General features: G+C 31.5%; 1 protein-coding gene and 1 long non-coding RNA gene across 2 annotated transcripts in view; one reads left to right on the top strand and one right to left on the bottom strand.

Annotated features, from left to right (window-relative positions):
• Nucleotides 1-22,576, top strand: part of LOC126742551 (restin homolog) — a 127,874-nt gene that overhangs the window by 37,460 nt on the left and 67,838 nt on the right. The gene's annotated exons all lie outside the window — the stretch shown is intronic.
• LOC126742554 (uncharacterized) lies at nt 1,032-2,287 on the bottom strand. Its single transcript, XR_007662601.1, has 3 exons — nt 2,176-2,287; nt 1,597-1,669; nt 1,032-1,536 (listed from the first exon to the last, which is right to left on the bottom strand). It is a non-coding gene; the product is annotated as an uncharacterized LOC126742554 (long non-coding RNA).

The raw sequence follows: 22,576 nt of genomic DNA, 5'->3' as shown, positions 1-22,576 counted from the left end.
ATGACCTCTTCAGGGATATTTAAAATAGAGAAAATATTAATCAAAATAAAATTAGGAATTCTTTCTCAAAATTTGCAAACTTTGAATATTATTTTTGACGAAATTTTGAAAATTAAAAAATCTTAGTCATTATTGGCGGCAACACACTGATTGACCATAGATACTGTTAAGCATTAGGATTATAAAATTTCAGTATAGGATTAGACTGTTTCTACACTGATAAGAAGGATTCGTAAAATTCAGTATTTAGTTTAAGTAATTTTGTGACCAATCCGTATTCCATATAATTACAAAACAATTGTGAATATGAAAATACAGAATATTTTAAGTAATAATCATTAGTAATATGTAATGTAAATTTACCAATTAAAATTTGTAAATTTTCCGTTCAAATACTGTAAAAATCCATAATAATTTAAAGAAACAAACGATGTTACCAATTTTATTTATAAAAATTACAAAATATATATTGTATTATTTATACTGAATTTAAATTATTATACTTTTAAGTAATATAGAGTTACATAATTTACCAATCAGATCCTGCTTATATTATATAACTCAAACAGGATATGATTGTTAAATTTGGTAATTCAATATTACTTAAAAAATATAATAAAATAAAATGGATAAATTTCGTATATGTACGTATGAAATTAAACAACAAAATCTTTAAATTTTATATAATTAAGTATATATTAAAAAAATAATAATTTAACATTCTGGTACATATAGGGTATATTAACACTTAACCAGAATAGCGTTCAAACTATAGATTTAATTTTAAATGTAGAGAGTTGAGATTTTAAGACATTAGCTAAAACTTCTAAGGGTACGAACAGAAAACACGCGCTTTACTTCTTTTATTTAACTATATATGGGCCCTATATAGTTAAATAAGGGTATAAAAATATATATATAATTTGAAATGGTATAAACAACTAACAAAAAGGCAATCTTTAGTTGATTTTTTCCTTTTAACAGGCGAGTAAGGTGATCTTAATCTTTTGTTAAAAGAACAAAAACTCGACTTTAAAATCACACTGTCTAACAAAAACCTATTATTCTAATAATAATAAAACAAAATATAGGAAATATGTACCTTCTTCTTCCATCAAATTATTGTCGTAGGTACTTATACGTAAACAAAATAAATAACATTACATGGCATGTAACATGTTAACAAAAAAAAATTTTTTCTACATAAAAAATATACATATTATGCATAATAATATAACAAATATATATTATAGGTACTTATTATGTTTTTTATTTTTTATTGAATTCATTAGACAAAAAAACCTTCTTTAGGCTATTAGATACCTGCCTGGCTTTACTTCCCTGATCGGGGTGAAGTTTTAGAAAATATCTTTGAAGAAATTCCAATTTGGAGGGTAGTTTCTAGTTTTTTCGGGTAAACCGAGATTAGTACAAAGTACAAGGCAAGAAGAACTTTTAGGGCCTCCAGAAAAGTGGTGTAGCCATGTGCCTGTATTATTTGACGTTCAACCAAAACATAAAAGCAATTTTTGTGTTCTAAAATAATAAGATAAGTATATGTTATTGTTTGATACTTCTAAGGCATAAATTATTTACCTTGCTTTAGAATTATAAGCGTTAGTGGCAAACTGTCGGGATAAACATCGTTGTCGTTTAAATTTATTTGGACCTGGAATAAAAAAAATATATTTAAAATAAAAAATAATATTACAGTTGTAATTAAGGTTGGAGTCATGTAGTTTTTAGTTTTTTTTTATTTATAAAAAATGTCACTTGCCTCTCTTTGAGATATCAAAAATACAATATCTTCCTTGAAGTGGTGTATTAAATTTTTAATTAGTTGCTGTTCTATTGATACATTTTCTTCTAAATCAGCGTCTTTGGGGAGTTTAAGGCACTTTGTGATTTTATCAGCTTTCTCATTTATTCCATTGAGTAGGTGAATATCAGCACCTGTTAATTCTTGAAAATGCCAAAAGAGAGATGGTGATGAAAATAGTAATGGCCATTTTTCATTAGTTTCCCTGATTATAGGAATATATTTAGGAAAATTCCTTATCTTGGAATAATCCATTAAGATTTCGGTGTATATACAAATGCTTATTATACTTTTGAATATTAATGAATTTAATCGAGCAAATACTACATAAAAACATGAATATAATATTTACTTACCTGTATTATCACAAAAACTTAAACAAGATGAACAAAATTCACTTAACCAATGCACTAATACGCAATACTTTATCCCATTAATAATTTTGGTGCGAGGTGTGACTAAACAAACGGCAAACGCCGAATTAGCCTAAATTAGCTGAGTATAGGTATGGCGTATTTGGTGGCGTCTGTTAATTTACGTAGCGAATTATGTAATTTTACAAAATATATGTATTTTTCCGTTTTGTTTACGTATTTTTACCGTGTAAACTAAAATATTACTTTGTATCTTGTTAAAATTACATGCAAAATAAATTTTACAAATGATATTTTGTATTTTGTATGTTTTACAAAGTAAAGTTCCATATTCTTTAAAAAATTACTAAAGTTTGGGCTTCTACAGAATACAATTGGTAATTAATAATAAATTTATTTGGTATATTTCCCCCTATTTTGTTCAGTGTAGTGGCTTTAATTATTTCTTTAATACAATTACTCATTTCTTAAGATATACCTGAAACAACATGACTACAGTCTGATCTAATCCATAGTAGTCTTGCTTTCCACATTTGATCCATATTATCAAAAGCTTTGGAAAAGTCTAGAAATACCAAGGATAATATTTTAACTTTGCCACCATTAAGTCACCATAGTTTAATGCTATCAAAATTACTGCAAGCTTTTTATCGAGAGTTTTTGCAATTATATCCCTTATATTCAAAAGGGTATCAGCAGTACTATACCCCTTTCTAAATCTAGATTGTTGGACAAGTAAAAAAATATTTTGTGTAAAATACTTAGATAAGTGGGCATATACATCCCTTTTAATAATTAAAAATGCAAAAAAATTGTAAAGAAAAAAACGCATGCTTAGCACCGCTCCCATAAGAGGTAATAGAATTTTTGGGGGTGTTACCATGAAAAAATTTTAATTTTCACTTCTCGCATCAATTAATATTATATAATTTTTTTATTTATTGCGCATTTTTTTCTAATGACTTCTTAAGGGTATTTAAAATAGGGAAAATATCAATCACAATTAAATTAAGAATTCTTTCTTAAAATTTGCAAACTTTGAATATTATTTTTGACGAAATTTTGAAAATGAAAAAATCTTAGTCCTTATTGGCAACAAACTGATTGACCGTGGATGCTAAAAAATTGTAAAGAAAAGAACGAATGCTTAGCACCGCTACCATAAGAGGTAATAGAATTTTTGGGGGTGTCACCATTAAAAAAAATTTATTTTCATGTCTCGCATCAACTAATGTTATATTTATTGCGGATTTCTTTCTAATGACGTCTTCAGGGATATTTAAAATAGAGAAAATATCAATCAAAATAAAATTAAGAATTATTTAATGAAAATTAGGTAGTTACAATGGCAATTTCTTTGTATATGGCTGGAAAGTAAAATTTAAATTTTTAAACTTTGAATAATGTTTTTGACGCAATTTTAAAAATTAAAAAAATCTTAGTCCTTATTGGCAACAACCTGATTGACCGTAGATGCTGTAAAGTATTTTTAAAGGAAATGTGTATTTATAGTATTGGTCATAGAATTAAAAATATGTGATGAACACGATCTGAAAATGTTATACTGTCACAACCTGATGTATCAGTTGAAAAATATCACAGCCAATTGGAAATTATTTAATTTTTTATATAGTTTTCATAGAACCGATATAAATATTTTTATAAAAATTTTTGATAAAGTTGGAACAATTGACATAAGTCTAAAAATTCTCCGGTTTACTAACTTTGGGTAGGGAGGAGTCTTATTAAAATAGATTTTTATATTATGTCTCTCAATTTCTAAACAGCAACTTATGATATGACGAATACAACTTGAAATAAATGGGTAAAATATTAAATCAATTTAGCTAAGATACCATCACAACCATAATCTTACCTACTTCAAATCAAACTTCTTTATTTGCTCAATATACAAATTATATACAATCAATTTTACAACTATATGCTATATAACCCGACGACAAAAAGGACTATTATACTTCATTTATTCCTTTATTATATTTAGAAAATTCATTTCACTAAAGGACTTCTATTGGGTTACTAAATACAAAATGTCAAGTGTTTTTGTTATGAAGGTTAAAAAACTGACCTAAAAACTAAGTTAGTAACTTAAAATTAGATATATAAACTATATGTAATAATATGCAAAACTCCGCATTACCACCTACCATAGAAAAAAAAATTACGATATTTGGACTAATAATTAAACCATACCTATTTGATTTAAAGTCAAAACATGTTGGACTCAAATCATTTATCCAGAGTCATTTTTTTAAACTTTCCCCAATTTGTTCTCAAGTTATGAGCCTTTTTACACATTAAACATTTACTAATCTCTTTATATTAATGTCTACTCTTGCGCATTCTTACAACATATTCCAGTAAAGTCTTGTCTCTAAATTTAGGCCGATTCTCTGACGAGAATAACAAAATTACTCTTTCAGACATTCTGCTCTTCCTGAAAAGTCCCTTAAAAAAATCTAAGTCATACATTTATTCTTCCAGGCTCTCTGTTCTTCTCCGAGAGCTCTTAATGTCTTAAAAAAGGAATCCTCAGGAAAACCCCAGATATCAGAAAGCCTGGAAGAGCAGATCTATTTTTCCAGAGTAATATATATCTTCTTCCAGGCTTTCTGAACTTGACCAGAAGCTTTAATGTCTTACGAATCCCTCAGGAACCATTTTATATGTTTGCTCTTCAATGCTCTGTGCTTCCCTCAGGAAAAGCCCAATAGAACAGAAAGCATGGAAGAGTAAATTTATTTTTCTGGGCATTCAACTGTTTACGAAAATGTTTTAGAAAAATCAATTTACTCCCTCAGACATTATGCTCTTCCTGGGAAGTCCCTTCAATGATTTTAGGAAATAAACTTGTCTCTGAACACAAAAAGAAAAAAAAACACGAAAATATTGTTACGTTTGAGTCACCTACTTAATCCGTATAGTGACTGCATCGGGAAAAACGAGGATTCTCTCGCGGTAAAGTGGCGAGCTATTTCCAGATTCTGGACCACGAAATTTCTGGGTCAACGAAACGGATTTCGGATTTTCGGATTTTGTCCATATAAATTTCCACCGAAAACAGGAAACGTTTATCTGAAAGTTAATTGTAACCCATTCTACTATACGAGCGTATAGTTCCAGCCAATTACTTGCATAGAATTTAAATATAATTATTATTAAGATTATTTTTATGGTAGCAGCATAGACTTTCCTTTCTGTACTGTACAACTGTACTTCTTAAACGAATGCCTACAATTCTCCTTGAATAATTTGTTGTTGTTTTAATTAAGTTCTTTTTAAACTGAATAATGTGACAAGGAGAGTAGAAAAACTCGTTGTTTATTACACCCACTGTCTATGGCGCCTAAAGCAAATAATACAATTGTTATGCTATAATACTTTAAAGTTTTCTACACATGGGTGGTAGCACATATAAATAAATGATGAGAAAATCCTGAAGCAATCGCCACATTATATAAACAACAATTATTCTTCACTGAATATGTGAAATAGCATGAGAAAACCTATTATATAATCTAGATTAAAAAGTTTGCAAATTATGATAATGGATATTCATCGTAATGTCTAAATATAGTCGTGTTTTTCTATAAACCAATGCGAACAGTAAACTCGAATATTTTAAGCGCTAATTATGCGACCATAACGCGCATTTTACAACGTCAAAACCGGATAGAGGTAGACTTTGTATGAACAGTTAGTTATCGATGTTTTTAATATTAATTTCTAACACGTCCTTTATAAAAGTCTGAAAAAAATGTTTAGTTAGGATGTAAGTGTTAAGTGTTGGATGAGAATTGGAAAAATTGAGGTATAAGAACGGACATTGAATTTTTTCACTTTTTTTTCAACTCTACTTCAATAGAAAAACACCATTTAATTATCATTAAATAAGATAGCAAGATGTTGTTGAATCAACGTTGAATGTTCGATACTTTCCGACCCTGTAACAACAGTTGAATGAAAGTTGACGAGATGGCACATTGTCATAATTAAGATAATGTTGTTTCTGTTGAATTGAATTAACGTTACATTGACCACAACCCTCTATTCAACTTAGATTAGATGTGTTATTGATGACGTTTGGTTCTTCTGGTAAATATGGGTTATAGTAAGGTTGCTAAATTGGGGCAAGGTTATGCCTGCACTACAGTCTCAGATTGTAATATAAAATTCTGCAAGTTATTAAGCCACTTCACTCCATTTAAACCAAGTAACTATATGCATCTTGTTTTTTAAATATCATTTGATATCTGAAAATAAATTAATTTTTTCCCATAATTCCCAAAAAAAAATTCCGACATTTTTAGAGTATTTGGAACCTTCTGAATCGTTTGGTACCACTGAAACAGTCGTACCTCTTATAGTTTTCACACTATGGCCCTTCAAAGTTCCTCTTTTCAAATGTTTATAGGCCAAAAAATGGACAACTTTGAAATTTTTCCTGGAAAAACCAATAATTTCCAAAAAAAATGTTTAACATTTTTAGGATATTTGAAACCTTCTGAATCGTTTGGTACCACTGAAACAGTCGTACCTCTTATAGTTTCCAAGATACAGCCTTTCAAAGTTCCGCTTTTCATACTTTTATAGTCCGAAAATGGTCAATTTTGACATTTTTTCCTGAGAGAACCAATAATTTCCAAAAACATTTTCCAACATTTTTGGAATATTTGGAGTCTTCTGAATCGTTTGGTACCACTGAAACAGTCGTACCTCTTATAGTTTTTACAATATGGCCTTTCAAATTTCCGCTTTTCAAACGTTTATAGGCCAAAAAATGGTCAATTTTGACATTTTTTCCTGAGAGAACCAATAATTTCCAAAAACATTTTCCAACATTTTTAGAATACTTGGAGTCTTCTGAATCGTCTGGTACCACTGAGACAGTCGTACCTCTTATAGTTTCCACACTATGGCCCTTCAAAGTTCCGCTTTTCAAACGTTTATAGGCCAAAAAATGGACAACTTTGAAATTTTTTCCTGGAAAAACCAATAGTTTTCAAAAAAACTTTCCAACATTTTTAGAATATTTCGAACCTTCTGAATCATTTGACACCACTGGAACAGTCGTACCTCTTATAGTTTCCAAGATACGGCCTTTCAAAGTTCTGCTTTTCATACTTTTATAGTCTGAAAATGGTCAACTTTGACATTTTTTCCTGAGAGAACCAATAATTTCCAAAAACATTTTCTCAACATTTTTAGGATATTTGAAACCTTCTGAATCGTTTGCTATCACTGAAACAGTCGTACCTCTTATAGTTTCCACACTATGGCCCTTTAAAGTTCCACTTTTCAAACGTTTATAGGCCAAAAAATGCTCAACTTTGACATTTTTTCCTGAGAGAACCAATAATTTCCAAAAACATTTTCCAACTTTTTTAGAATATTTGGAGTCATCTGAATCGTTTGGTACCACTCAAACAGTCGTACCTCTTATAGTTTCCACACTATGGCCCTTCAAAGTTCCACTTTTCAAACGTTTATAGGCCAAAAAATGGACAACTTTGAAATTTTTTCCTGGAATAACCAATAATTTCCAAAAAAAATTTCCAACATTTTTTGGATATTTGAAATCTTTTAAATCGTTTGGTACCAGTGAAATAGTCGTACCTCTTATAGTTCCCAAGATACGGCCTTTCAAAGTTCCGCTTTTCATACTTTTATAGTCCGAAAATCGTCAATTTTGAAATTTTTTCCTGAGAGAACCAATAATTTCCAAAAACATTTTCCAACATTTTTAGAATACTTGGAGTCTTCTGAATCGTTTGGTACCACTGAAACAGTCGTACCTCTTATAGTTTCCACACTATGGCCCTTTAAAGTTCCGCTTTTCAAACGTTTATAGGCCAAAAAATGGTCAACTTTGACATTTTTTCCTGAGAGAACCAATAATTTCCAAAAAAAAAATTCCAACATTTTTAGGATATTTGAAACCTTCTGAATCGTTTGGTACTACTGAAACAGTCATACCTCTTACAGTTTCCAAGATACGGCCTTTCAAAGTTCCGCTTTTCATACTTTTATAGTCCGAAAATCGTCAATTTTGACATTTTTTCCTGAGAGAACCAATAATTTCCAAAAACATTTTCCAACATTTTTAGAATACTTGGAGTCTTCTAAATCGTTTGGTACCACTGAAACAGTCGTACCTCTTATAGTTTTTACACTATGGCCCTTCAAAGTTCCGCTTTTCAAACGTTTATAGGCCAAAAAATGGACAATTTTGAAATTTTTTCCTGGAAAAACCAATAATTTTCAAAAAAACTTTTCAACATTTTTAGAATATTTGGAGTTTTCTGAATCGTTTGGCACTACTGAAACAGTCGTACCTCTTATAGTTCCCAAGATACGGCCTTTCAAAGTTCCGCTTTTCATACTTTTATAGTCCGAAAATGGTCAACTTTGACATTTTTTCCTGAAAGAACCAATAATTTCCAAAAACATTTTCCAACATTTTTAGAATATTTGGAGTCTTCTGAATCGTTTGGCGCCACTGAAACAGTCGTACCTCTTATAGTTCCCAAGATACGGCCTTTCAAAGTTCCGCTTTTCATACTTTTATAGTCCGAAAATGGTCAACTTTGACACTTTTTCCTGAGAGAACCAATAATTTTCAAAAACATTTTCCAACATTTTTAGAATATTTGGAGTCCTCTGAATCGTTTGGTACCACTGAAACAGTCGTACCTCATATAGTTTCCACACTATGGCTCTTCAAAGTTCCGCTTTTCAAACGTTTATAGGCCAAAAAATGGACAACTTTGAAATTTTTTCCTGGAAAAACCAATTATTTCCAAAAAAATTTCCAACATTTTTAGGATATTTGAAACCTTCTGAATTGTTTGGTACCACTGAAACAGTCGTACCTCTTATAGTTTCTACACTATGGCCCTTTAAAGTTCCGCTTTTCAAACGTTTAAGGGCCAAAAAATGGTCAACTTTGACATTTTTTCCTGAGAAAACCAATTATTTTCAAAAAAAATGTCTAACATTTTTAGAATATTTCGAACCTTCTGAATCGTTTGGCACCACTGGAACAGTCGTACCTCTTATAGTTTCCAAGATACGGCCTTTCAAAGTTCCGCTTTTCATACTTTTATAGTCCGAAAATGGTCAACTTTGACATTTTTTCCTGAGAGAACCAATAATTTCCAAAAACATTTTCTAACATTTTTAGAATATCTGGAGTCTTCTGAATCGTTTGGTACCACTGAAACAGTCGTACCTCTTATAGTTTCCACACTATGGCCCTTCAAAGTTCCTCTTTTCAAACGTTTATAGGCCAAAAAATAGACAAATTTGAAATTTTTTCCTAGAAAAACTAATAATTTTCAAAAAAAATGTCCAACATTTTTAGGATATTTGAAACCTTCTGAATCGTTTGGTACCACTGAGACAGTCGTACCTCTTATAGTTTCCACACTATGGCCCTTCAAAGTTCCGCTTTTCAAACGTTTATAGGCCAAAAAATGGACAACTTTGAATTTTTTTCCTGGAAAAACCAATTATTTCGAAAAAAAAATTCCAACATTTTTAGGATATTTGAAACCTTCTGAATCGTTTGGTACCACTGAAACAGTCGTACCTCTTATAGTTTCCAAGATACGGCATTTCAAAGTTCCACTTTTAATACTTTTATAGTCCGAAAATGGTCAACTTTGACATTTTTTCCTAAGAGAACCAATAATTTCCATAAACCTTTTCCAACATTTTTAGAATATTTGGAGTCTTTTGAATCGTTTGGTACCACTGAGACAGTCGTACCTCTTATAGTTTCCACACTATGGCCCTTCAAAGTTCCGCTTTTCAAACGTTTATAGGCCAAAAAATGGACAACTTTGAATTTTTTTCCTGGAAAAACCAATTATTTCGAAAAAAAAATTCCAACATTTTTAGGATATTTGAAACCTTCTGAATCGTTTGGTACCACTGAAACAGTCGTACCTCTTATAGTTTCCAAGATACGGCATTTCAAAGTTCCACTTTTAATACTTTTATAGTCCGAAAATGGTCAACTTTGACATTTTTTCCTAAGAGAACCAATAATTTCCATAAACCTTTTCCAACATTTTTAGAATATTTGGAGTCTTTTGAATCGTTTGGTACCACTGAAACAGTCGTACCTCTTATAGTTTCCACACTATGGCCCTTCAAAATTCCGCTTTTCAAACGTTTATAGGCCAAAAAATGGACAAATTTGAAATTTTTTCCTAGAAAAACCAATAATTTTCAAAAAAAATGTCCAACATTTTTAGGATATTTGAAACCTTCTGAATCGTTTGGTACCACTGAAAGAGTCGTAACTCTTATAGTTTCTAAGATACGGCCTTTCAAAGTTCCGCTTTTCATACTTTTATAGTCCGAAAATGGTCAAGTTTGACATTTTTTCCTGAGAGGACCATTAAAGTTTAGAGTAAAGAGTGTGGTTGTTATTACTAACATTAGTATTGTCGACGGATTTAAAGTACTATCTATAAAAGAGCAAGAACAAGAACAATTGCCTTTCAGCTGCATTCAGCAGTAATTAAAATAAGCTTTATTAAGTATCTTTCTCTGATAGCAAAATATATTTTACAATCAAAGAGGCTTGCAAGAGGGTTGTACCTTGTACAAAACAAAGTATTAAATTGGCAAAAGATCATCGAGAAAATGTAGATAAATATAATATAACAATGAATATTGAACTTTTAAATTGCCCTAAAAAAAATTATTCAAATAACCAGAAACCCCCTGTAAAATCTTCATTAAAAAAAAGTGAAAAGATAGGCCTCATAAAACGCAAAGACAACAATGTAAGTTATACTTCTCCCCTGTCAAAAATGATGTTTTTGAAAGACATTAAAAGGATTTACGAGTTAAAATTACCCCGGTCCGCAACAAAACACAATGTTGTGTATTAAGGTAAACAAATCAAAAACCTTGAACCTGGAGGCTAAGAATAAACTAACACCGACCGATGGTACTGCCGCCGTTGTACTTTATGTCAAATTAAGCGGAACGAACATTTTCTTCTTCTTCTTCTTCGTTTCGTATTTTTAACGCTCAAGGGACATTTTGTGTAGATTTAATCCTTGGCAATAAATTGCTGTTATTGCATAATTTAAACGGGATTACATTGAAGTGGAAATATTTATTACATGTTAATTAGATATGAGAACCTTGATGGTATGGGAACTTTATTCATTATGATCTTTTTGCTTTTTTTTTAACAAATTCAATGCCTTACAAAACAATTTAAAATAGAAAGCGTTTATTACATGCAAATACCGTAAAATGCCCATAATCTTAGAATGGCCGAATCCGGAGTGAAAATATAAAACATGAGAGCCATAACAAATGAACAAAACATCATTTTAGTAACGACACCTCCGTATATGCCGAAGGAAAGCAAATTTCGTTCGTCCTTAACCACCTTAACTGCGAAGACATTCTATTGTTCGCACACATAAATTGAAAAAATCACTCTCTATTTCAAAGTCCAAACTGCATAAAACATTCGCAACTTTATCCAATAAATGCATAAAACATGAGGGGGATTTTATATCGATTAAATGCCGCACTCCGGTGTGCTGTTTAAATGCACCCCTTTGGCCGAGCCCTAACAATATATAAAAAACCCTCTCGTGACTGCCGTTTTATGAGTCATCTTAAGCCAATAAACTTTTCCTTATGTAAAGGTTATATAACTGGGCTATTTTTTTTTAAATTGATAATGCTGAATACGGGGTGTCCATTTAATATCGCGGTGCTCGATTGCGGCTAAACCCTCAAATGGAAAAAAACTTTAATAGTGGAAATGTTAATTGAGTTAGAGGGACTACTTCTTAAAATTAGTTTGGTTGACACAAGTTGTCCCAAAAAAGCGTGATACATACTTTGAACTTTTTTTAAAATGGAACTAGAGTAAAGCGGGGGAATATGCCGCATCGGGTAATATGCCTCAGTTTGCTCATAGCTCACTCTGGCGGTTACGCCATCGCACTACCTACCATAGTAATCTGTCGACATTAACGTAGTCAACCACCTGTTTACTAATTTCCTATAATTTTCATCATTTGGTGCACGATAAACCCCAAAAACTGGTAAGTATCCACCAAAAATTATTTTTATACGAGTTTTTAAACGTTTTTGTGATCCGATGGATTAATAATCCACGTTGCTGTGGCGAGGTGAGATTTATAACCTAACATTAATTAACACCTTCGCCGCTGACTGTATTTACACCGGGTTTTTGCTTTTCAGTTGAAACGTTGGTGTTGCACTGTGGGGTAATATGCCGCATGAAAATGCAAGTGCGGCATATTACCCCAAGTACTTTTTTGATAGGTATAGCTCATGGTGATTCGTATTTTTTTATCATTTCAGATAAACACAAAGCCACGTTCTTATATAATGTTCCACTTAGAACCTTAATGAGAAGAATGCGTTCCGGAAATTTGGATAAGATGGCATTAGGTCGTTAAGGCTCACTTACTATGGAACAAGAAGCAAGTTTAGCCAAATATATACAAAACATGGCATTTCACGGCTTTGCTTCAACTGCTCATGATATAAGAAAGCTTGCTTATTCTTTTGTGGTCCAACAAAATATTCCACATAAATTCGATATTGAACGGAAAATGGCAGGACAAGACTGGTTTCTAGCCTTTATGAGAAGACACCCTATACTGGCCGTTCGGAAGGCTCAAGGTATGTCTACTGCCAGGGCCACGGGCATGACAAAACAAGAATGTACACAATATTTTGAATTACTGGGAAACGTTCTTAGAGAAAATAATTTATTGAATACCCCACAAAAGATTTTTAATCTCGATGAAACAGGATTGAAATTGAATAACAATCCAGGCAAAGTTGTGGTAACAAAAGGCGCTAAAATGGTAAATTGCATCATAAGCGCTGAAAAAGGAGAAACTATTTCCGTTATAACCTGTGTAAACGCAGAAGGAACTTTTTTCCCAACCTGCTGCATATTTAAGAGCAAAAATACAAAACGGGAATTCGAAGATGGCCTACCACCTAGCGGCAAAGTTGTTATGGGCGAAAAGTCAGCTTATGTCACATCTGAAATTTTCTTCCAATGGTTTAAAGACTTTTTTATTCCGCGGAAAGGTACCGGTAAGGATCTATTAATTATGGATGGACATTCCTCGCACTGTTCCAATGTCGAACTCTTAGATTTTGCTGTAGCCAATGACGTGATCCTGTTTGGTTTGCCCAGGCACACCACTCATTGGCTCCAACCGCTTGATCGCTCATTTTTTAAGCCTTTGGAAGCTTATTGGGCTCAAAGTTGTCAAAACTGGGTACTTAACAATCCTGGTCGAAAACTAAGCCGATTGCAATTTGCCCAACTATTAAATATTGCCTGGTGTAAGGCTGCAACAATTCAAAACGGGATTTACCCTTTTAATCCCGAAAAAATTCCCGATTATGCTTTTATGGTCAACGACGAACCATCGGTTGAAGATAGTCTTAACCCAGAAGACATATCCAGTGAGGAGGAGAATGATCCCAGACCAGGTAATGTCACTGCAGTTGAGGAACCTGAAGATACGAATCCCTTTGAAGCAATTTTACCGGTTCCACGCGTCGAACCAGGACTAAGTGGCTATAAACGGAAACAACATGCCGAGATACTAACTTCACCAGAAACAATTTCTGTAAAACGGGCAAAGAAGAAAAGAATAGAAAATTAAAACAAAAAGAAGAACGGAAAAAATATAAAATATTAAGAAAACCGGAATACCAAAGAGCTACCAAGCCCTTCTTCGACAGATACCGAAATAGAAGTAGTAACGCAGGAAAGCGACGAATCCGAAGTCGATATTGATGAATCAGAATTGCGCTGATGAATCAGAATTGCGCCAGAATTGCGCGAAATTTGCGCTTAATGTCATGGATCATTTTACGACAAAAAAGGTCCCAAATGCGACTGGCTTCAGTGCGTGACATGTATGAAATGGATCCATGAGATATGTACGAGATCTGACAGATTTTGCGAAGAATGTACGCCATTATCCGAATTTGCTTAAAGAAACAAATAGTGCAAAATTTAATTAAAAATATTATTATTTGAGTAATTTTGTAAATTTGAGTAAATTTTGAAATTTCATAAGATAAAATGAACTTAGCCAAGGACTCCACATGGATTTTTCAAAAATATAAACAACGTCGGTGGTAAATATTAATATTTAAGTGAAACATTGATTTTCGTGAAAATTTTCTTAAATTGGTAATAACTAGGCAACGTCGCATTTTAGAGCAAAATAATTTTAGGATTAAGCAGAGAGTCCAATGAGGCTTCCATTTCAGAAAAAATATATAAGTAATTCCATTAAAAAAAAGTTCAAAGTATGTATCACGCTTTTTCTGGGACACCCTGTATCAACCACATCAGTAATTTTAAAAAGTGGTCCCTCTAATTCAATTAAGTTTTTTCCGTTTCACGGTTTAGCCGCAATCGAGCACCGCGATATTAAATGGACACCCTATATAATAAGAGCTGTAAAAAGGAACTACCTAAATAATGTATGTAATGAAAAAGAAACTTGGAAAATTAATATAGCTTTATTTTTTAGTAAATATTTACAAAGCATTTCTTATTGCTCTTTGTCAATTATTTATTATAGCCACAATAAGTTAAATAGGAAAATTCAATTTAATTTTAATATATGTAGCTAGAGTCCCTGAAATTAATAAAAATAATGCACGATATTAATACTAATGCTGGAGCGGTAGATCAAATTAATGCCAAAAATTAAAGGTTTGCAGTCCTTTTATAGATATTTACATTACTCGCATAGAGTAAAGCTAATTCCCTGATTAGAGGAAGATATTTATAGGCTAAGGTAAAAAACATAGTTGCTTCTAATGATTTAAGGATACAGTGACATTTTTCTGTATAAAGTTAGTTTTTTAATAGCGTTATATATTTTCAAATCATTCGCGTATAAAAAGTAATTACTATCAAAGAAACATTGTCCAGAGTCATTTTAAAAAAACAGAAAATAACATGGGATCCAAGTGAGATCTTTGAGGCACTCCTGAACTGATGCCGATACCTTCAGATTATTAACACGATATATTGAGAGCTTTAGAGAAATCAGTGTACACCGCGCATATCTCGAGACCTTGTAGCATGATTTTATTGATCTTCTCAGGAAAATTCCATGTTGATTGGCTTCAATTACTTCTTTTATTTTAAAAAAGAATTGTTTAAAAATGGTCAATACAAAGAGCTTTTCAAAATGACGTATGTTGTCGATTTATTACGGGTATCTTAAGGGTGTAACTTAGGGCCAATGATTTTCTATTGTTAATTATTGTATTGGTAGAGTATTTTTAGGTAATTTTAAATTTTTCAGAGTAAATGATAAAAAGTACGAGAGGCACTGAACTTTCTCAGCAGAATTTTTTCAAAGTAAAACAAATTATTTTTTCATAGAAATAAGTGTGTTGCCGTGAAATTTACGAGAAAAAGTACCAATTGATCACCATTAGAAAATGTGTACAAATCATTTAAAATAAAAGACTTTTATGTACGTACATGAGCCACATTCAGTAATTTATGAGAAAAACGACTTTAAAGGTGGTAAGTCTTTTTCATGTCAAAATAAAACTACACTTTCTATTACTATTAAAATACATTTAAAAAACTTAAATTAAAGTAACTCTTAGTATAAAAGAAGTTTTATAAATTCTTTAGTTTTAATAAGAAACACTCGAGTACATTATTAAATATAAATAGTCACTTACCGTTAGTGTACAAATGTATTAGTTAGTACAACTTACCGTAGTGAACAAATGTATGGAAACACTTTTAAAATATAAATTAAACAAAAACTACTTTCTAATTTGGTTTTTCAAGTGCGACCAAAAATTCTCTATAGGATTCAAATCAGGTGATCGGGAAGCCCAATCCAATACTTTAATTTTTTCAGATGGAAACAAGTCTCTCTCCAATATGTATGTAACTGTTAACTTCTCCTAAGTTAAACTTTACTATATTTATACAAATTGGTTATTGGACACCCAAAAAATTATTTTTTGAGATTTTTTAAGGCACAATTTCGTTCGGTTATCGTTATTTTAGATTCGGGTAGTCATTATCAGTTGGATAGTAATCTCTGTTTGCTTTACTCATTGAACTAAAATGACTTTCAGACAAATTGTTTGAACGCTTTATTGTTGACTGAAAATATTAAATATATTCTGCATAATATTTGGCGAAAATCTTAATTTTCAGTAAAATGTGGCTTATACACCTTGTTGTCACAAGCCCCTCAATTTTTGAGAATAGGTTAAATTTTAATGTTTACATTAACACAGTTGGTAATAAACCTTTTGCAAATCCTTAATCTTGTCTAACTTCAACTACTGTGATTTTATCTATTGTCGATATTTGGATAAATAACATAACAACAAGTTTTATATTTTAATAAAATATAAAACTAATTAAAATAAATCTTATTCGAAAAGTACAAATTACTTGTTCACGTCTTTTATTTGGGTTACGAAAGTATATTATATACCATAATTCTTAGAGCTTTAGGAACTTGAATTGGCTGAAGATGGAGAAACGTGGTTATTTTCATTTAGTTTTACGAAATTTCTCCTTTCCATTGGATTTTAAAGATAAATTGGTAAGTTAGACAGGAATAACAATTCCTCAATATCGAACTTTAATGAAAAACTATAAACCAACTCTTTACAAACGCAAATAGTAGAAATTGATAATGAAACTAAATTAAAATCCAATTTTAGAAGACACTTGCTAAATAATGAATATAATAATTTTTTTATAACTTGCTTTATTATAGGTAATCCATATTTAAGATAATTTAAGTGTTTATCTGAACGAACAGGGTTTAGTAGATTAGCTATTCTATACTATAACTAGACTGCGCCAAGACATGTATTTTTATTGTTATTGAAGGCTACAAAACTTTATTTAAATTATTTGTGATCAACAAATAACTGCGATTTAATAAAGATATGATAATAAAAAAAAATGGTAATTCGGATCGAAGGACCAAAATGTCTATTTGATTTTTATTTTTATTAAGAAAGTACTGTATCGAAAGCTCACTGTTAAGAGAAGTGGAATGTATTTATTGTTTTTTGACAATTAATGGTTGTGAGACCGGATGCGGTTTAGCGAATTTACTTCTTCTGATAATGCGTTTTAACGAACTGGCCCAGTATGTTGAACGCGCACCTTTATAGGGCCTCAAAACATTCTTTTGGATGCATTTGAATAGAAATACTTTGACTAACTGTTTCTACACAGTGAGCCAAGCGAAATTGAGTTAAAGTATAATGAAAATTTGAAATAGAATGAAGAATGAACTACTTGATTCAAATTATTGTAAAATGTAAGAAAACTGAACAGTTATTATTATATACCTTCATCCTGTTATATGCCGCCCAGAAAGTATAAAAAGGCAAAAAAGTCCGCGTAAAATTGTTTATGAAACTTTTTGCAACCGCATCAACTCTGGATGAATTATGAAAAGGCAAAAGCCCAAAGAAAAGTAAATGTTTGGATTGCGTCAAGCGGAGAGGTTGACGGAGGGCACCTGGCACAACGGAAAGTCACTCTCTGTATCCTGTTCTGTTTTTCATTCATTTAAAAAAAATTAAATGAACTCGACCTTAATGCACAATACTTGCTGTACGATTGTTTTTTTTTTGCTATCAATTTAGAAAGGAGACACGTCAATAATTAACTGTTGTGTTCGGTTTTATTCACAGCGTGGCCTTTTCTTAGTTTTTGCCGCCGGTATGAGGAAGAAGAACGTACAAAGCGATAAAAAAGGCGACAAATATGCGCGTCGGGAATCGCGATCCAAAAGTAGGATCTCCAAATTGGGAACGAATTAAGATTTGATCATTTGTCGGTCTATAAAACTAATTACTCACGGTAAAACTGGTTAAATGGGATTGAACGTTCTTTGAAGAATTCTAGATGGATTTTTTTACACGAAACGGACGTTAATCTTAATTAGAAGAAACTTAGGTTGGATGTTGAACCATTGTGTAAAACGATCCATATCCAGAATGTGGAAAAGTTTAACTTCATTCTTATAGGTTATGAAAATTGTGTTAGAAAAGTGTAACATGGTTGAACGCGAAAAAGGGGACTTTTAATCCAGTTTTTAGCACATAAACCCTCCTGAGTCTCAAGATACCTCGCCGATCGTTATGGAATGACCTTTATCGTCTGTAAATATCATAATTACGTAAGAAAAATACAATTTTCAGATGATCCAGGGCATAACCGAAGAGTGAAATGCGGTTGAATACGAAAAACTGAACTTTTAATCCAGTTTTTGGCAGATAAACCCTCCTGAGTCTCGAGATTCTTAGACGATTGCTATAAAATCATCTTTATCGTCTATGAAGATCATAATTACATAGAAAAAATACAATTTCCAGATGATCCATGACATGAGCGAATAGTGAAACGCGGTTAAATGCGAAAAAGTAGACTTTTAATCCAGTTTTTGGCACATAAACCCTCCTGAGTCTCGAGATTCTTAGACGATCACTATAAAATGACCTTTATCGTCTATAAAATTCATAATAACGTAGGAAAAATACAATTTCCAGATGATCCAAGGCATAACCGAAGAGTGAAATGCGGTTGAATGCAAAAAAGTAGACTTTTAACACAGTTTTTGGCACATAAACCCTCCTGAGTCTCAAGATTCGTAGACGATCGCTGTGAAATGATTTTTATCGTCTGTATAGATCATAATAATGTGAGAAAAATATAATTTCTAAATGATCCAGGACATAACTGAATAATGAAACGAGGTTGAATGTGAAAAAGTGGACTTTTAATCCAGTTTTTGGCACATAAACCCTCCTGAGTCTCGAGATTCTTAGACGATCGCTATGAAATGATCTTAATCGTCTGTGAAGATTATAATTACGTAGGAGAAATACAATTTTCAGATGATCCAGGGCATAACCGCAAAGTGAAATGCGGTTAAATGCGAAAAACTGAACTTTTAATCCAGTTTTTGGCACATAAACCCTCCTGACTCTCAAGATTCTTAAACGATCGCTGTGAAATGATCTTTATCGTCTATCAAGATTATAATTACGTAGGAAAAATACAATTTCCAGGTGATCCAGGACATGAGCGAAGAGTGAAACGCGGTTGAATGCGAAAAAATGAACTTTTAATCCAGTTTTTGGCACATAAACCTTCCTGAGTCTTGAGATTCCTTGACGATCGCTATGGAATGATTTTTATCGTCTGTATAGATCATAATTATGTAGGAAAAATACAATTTCCAGATGATCCAGGACATAAGCGAAGAGTGAAATGCGGTTGAATGCGAAAAAATGAACTTTTAACCCAGTTCTTGGCACATAAACCCTCCTGAGTCTCAAGATTCGTAGACGATCGCTATGAAATGATTTTTATCGTCTGTATAGATCATAATTATGTGAGAAAAATACAATTTCTAAATGATCCAGAACATAACTGAATAGTGAAACGCGGTTGAATGTGAAAAAGTGGACTTTTAACCCAGTTATTGGCACATAAACTCTCCTGAAAAATTTACTGTTTTATATTTATGGTTGTTTGTTATCCGTTCTGTCTTTATCTTTGGACTTCTCTATATCTATATCTTTTCTTTTCTGTAATTATCTATTCTCTGATAATAAAGCAATTTGAAGTTGAATTGGAATTGAATTAATTTATCACCGTTACTAATACATTAATGTATACCAGAAAAAACACAATTTTCAAAAAATTAAGACATAAGTATTTTTTAATATAAGCCTGTATCTGACATTCAAGATTTATTATAAAATAACATATAATTTTTTTTTAATATTCAAGCCATAATTTAATCCTAAAACACGATTAAAACCTCCAAAAAAATGGCCTTTAACCTCTTTATTTAACATTAAAGGGATTTTCTGTATCTGCCCACATCCTATACTAAATAATTCCTTTATAGGTACAGCTGCTATAAATCCGTTTCATAAAACCTCACATGAAATAAACAACTAATATCCCGCACTTTAATACTAGTTCCTTGTTGACAGCTCTATTTTTAGAGCTTTAATAAAAAAATCTCTGCTTAGTATATCTCGGGTTTCTAGCATTCATTAATTAGAGTATTTTCCCTTAATTGGATCCCAATTGAAGAATGGCTATATTTATAAAATCGCATCAATCACGCTCAAAAACCTTTTCCCTAATTTACCTGAAAACCTTAACCTTGATATGGAACTTAAATGATGGGAGGATATATACGCTCCCAGTTATTCGGCTTATTTACTAAAATTGGCTCATTATCGATTCGCATTTTAAACATTATTTATTGATCCATTGAGCAATATGGGATACGCCCAAAAATACGTTATTTATGTCAGTATAGGGACCATTTTTAGTTCCTTGGTTTAATAGTGGGAAGACAAAAATGCATTGTAAGATGCAAATCCTTTGGGAATCAGATTCCATTGACAACATATTTGATTTCATCAAAAATGTAGGCTCTTCTCTATGGATAAAATCGTACTCAGCAAGATGAGATTCTGTTTCGGTACATTTACTTAAGAAGATCTGAACTAAAAAGAACATTTCTGCAAAACCTGGGCTCTTATCTAAACCCTCAATATTTTTTTTAACTATAAATAAATAATCCTCTTTAATGGTCCTCAAGTGCTAATGTACACAGACAATATAATCGCTACTGGGGCTTTAAGGAAAACCATTATCTATATAAAAAATATTATTAAGATTGCGGACCTTTATTGTTAATTATGTCTTTGAATACCTAGAAAAATGCCATCGATCTTCTTAATGCTAACAATTTGATATGCACTTTGTACTTTAACAGGACACTGAGAAATATTCGGCAATCTTTAAAGAATAATTTTGTTTTAACACTGGATTGGTGCTTGAGGCCTACGGAAGGGCCGGCAAGATCTCCGGATTTAACACTTGTTGATATTTCTTTGTGGGTGCACCTGAAACAAAAAATGCGAACGTGACCTAATTTGGTCCATATTCAATGATGTTGGTGGTTTGAAATTTTAAAAATATTCAAAGGAAAATGTTGAATTTTTTTTTAAAGATTCTCAATATTTTTTTCAAAGATAAATGGATATTCCTACTTAATGGTTCCTAAGTGATAATGTACACATACAATATTGGAATAATACCAATCCGTATACCTTTAAGAAAAACCATTTTATATATAAAAAATAGGAATACTATTAATATATCAGACCTTTATTCTTAATTATATATTTAGAAGAATATTATGGATCTTCTTATTAGTAATCCTAATTGGCTTTATTTGGCAATCTTTAAAAAGTAATTTTGTTTAACACTGGATTGGTGTTTGAGGCCTACGGAAGGGCCGGCAAGATCTCCGGATTTAACACTTGTTGACATTTCTTTGTGGGTGCACCTGAAACAAAAAATGCGAACGTGACCTAATTTGGTCCATATTCAATGATGTTAGTGGTTTGAAATTTTAAAAATATTCAAGAGAAATATTAAATTTTTTTTTAAAGATTCTCAATATTTTTTTCAAAGATAAATGGATATTCCTACTTAATGGTTCCTAAGTGATAATGTACACATACAATATTGGAATAATACCAATCCGTATACCTTTAAGAAAAACCATTTTATATATAAAAAATAGGAATACTATTAATATATCAGACCTTTATTCTTAATTATATATTTAGAAGAATATCATCGATCTTCTTATTACTAATCCTAATTGGCTTTATTTGGCAATCTTTAAAAAGTAATTTTGTTTAGCACTGGATTGGTGCTTGAGGCCTACGGAAGGGCCGGCAAGATCTCCGGATTTAACACTTGTTGACATTTCTTTGTGGGTGCACCTGAAACAAAAAATCCGGACGTGACCTAATTTGGTCCATATTCAATGATGTTGGTGGTTTGAAATTTTAAAAATATTCAAAGGAAAATGTTGAATTTTTTTTTAAAGATTCTCAATATTTTTTTCAAAGATAAATGGATATTCCTACTTAATGGTTCCTAAGTGATAATGTACACATACAATATTGGAATAATACCAATCCGTATACCTTTAAGAAAAACCATTTTATATATAAAAAATAGGAATACTATTAATATATCAGACCTTTATTCTTAATTATATATTTAGAAGAATATCATCGATCTTCTTATTACTAATCCTAATTGGCTTTATTTGGCAATCTTTAAAAAGTAATTTTGTTTAACACTGGATTGGTGCTTGAGGCCTACGGAAGGACCGGCAAGATCTCCGGATTTAACACCTCTTGACATTTCTTTGTGGGCGATAAACATATAACAAACCAAGATTTT

This window comes from Anthonomus grandis, chromosome 11, assembly GCF_022605725.1.
Source record: "Anthonomus grandis grandis chromosome 11, icAntGran1.3, whole genome shotgun sequence".
NCBI lineage: Eukaryota > Metazoa > Arthropoda > Insecta > Coleoptera > Curculionidae > Anthonomus > Anthonomus grandis.
The sequence above is the reverse complement of the archived record's forward strand: the minus strand, read 5'-3'. Positions and strand labels throughout refer to the sequence as shown.